Source organism: Strongylocentrotus purpuratus, unplaced genomic scaffold (genome assembly GCF_000002235.5).
Source record: "Strongylocentrotus purpuratus isolate Spur 01 unplaced genomic scaffold, Spur_5.0 spur5_scaffold_11, whole genome shotgun sequence".
Lineage (NCBI taxonomy): Eukaryota > Metazoa > Echinodermata > Echinoidea > Camarodonta > Strongylocentrotidae > Strongylocentrotus > Strongylocentrotus purpuratus.
This window is the reverse complement of record NW_022145596.1, coordinates 32,501-33,695: the sequence shown is the minus strand read 5'-3', so window position 1 is coordinate 33,695 and position 1,195 is coordinate 32,501.

The window sequence follows — 1,195 nt, the reverse complement described above, 5'->3', positions numbered from 1 at the left end:
CGCGCTCCTGAAGTATATATAAGGGAGGGGTCTCGTTCGAAGTTCCCCGTGCATAGAGCCACCACCGTTCCTCGGTTCTCCCTGCCGGAGACACGGGCGAGGTCGGACCGGGGTCTCGATGGCCTGTTTAACACCGGTCCTCCATCGATTCTCGGCTGTCCCATGCCAGAGACACGGCCGAGGCTGGACTTGGGGTCTCGATGGCCTGGTTGTCCCCCGAAGAATACCGGTTCTCCATCGATTCTCGGCTGTCCCATGCCAGAGACACGGCCGAGGCTGGACTTGGGGTCTCGATGGCCTGGTTATCCCCCGAAGAATACCGGTTCTCCATCGATTCTCGGCTGTCCCCTGCCAGAGACACGGCCGAGGGTGGACTTGGAGTCTCGATGGCTTGGTTATCCCCAAAGAATACTGGTTCTCCATCGCTTCTCGGCTGTCCCCTGCCAGAGACACGGCCGAGGGTGGACTTGGAGTCTCGATGGCTTGGTTATCCCCCGAAGAATACCGGTTCTCCATCGATTCTCGGCTGTCCCATGCCAGAGACACGGCCGAGGCTGGACTTGGGGTCTCGATGGCCTGGTTATCCCCCGAAGAATACCGGTTCTCCATCGATTCTCGGCTGTCCCATGCCAGAGACACGGCCGAGGCTGGACTTGGGGTCTCGATGGCCTGGTTATCCCCCGAAGAATACCGGTTCTCCATCGATTCTCGGCTGTCCCCTGCCAGAGACACGGCCGAGGGTGGACTTGGAGTCTCGATGGCTTGGTTATCCCCCAAAGAATACTGGTTCTCCATCGATTCTCGGCTGTCCCCTGCCAGAGACACGGCCGAGGGTGGACTTGGAGTCTCGATGGCTTGGTTATCCCCCAAAGAATACTGGTTCTCCATCGCTTCTCGGCTGTCCCATGCCAGAGACACGGCCGAGGCTGGACTTGGGGTTTTGATGGCTTGGTTGTCCCCCGAAGAATACCGGTTCTCCATCGATTCTCGGCTGTCCCCTGCCAGAGACACGGCCGAGGGTGGACTTGGAGTCTCGATGGCTTGGTTATCCCCCAAAGAATACCGGTTCTCCATCGATTTTCGGCTGTCCCATGCCAGAGACACGGCCGAGGCTGGACTTGGGGTCTCGATGGCCTGGTTATCCCCCGAAGAATACTGGTCCACCATCGAAACCCGGCTGTCCCCTGCCAGAGAC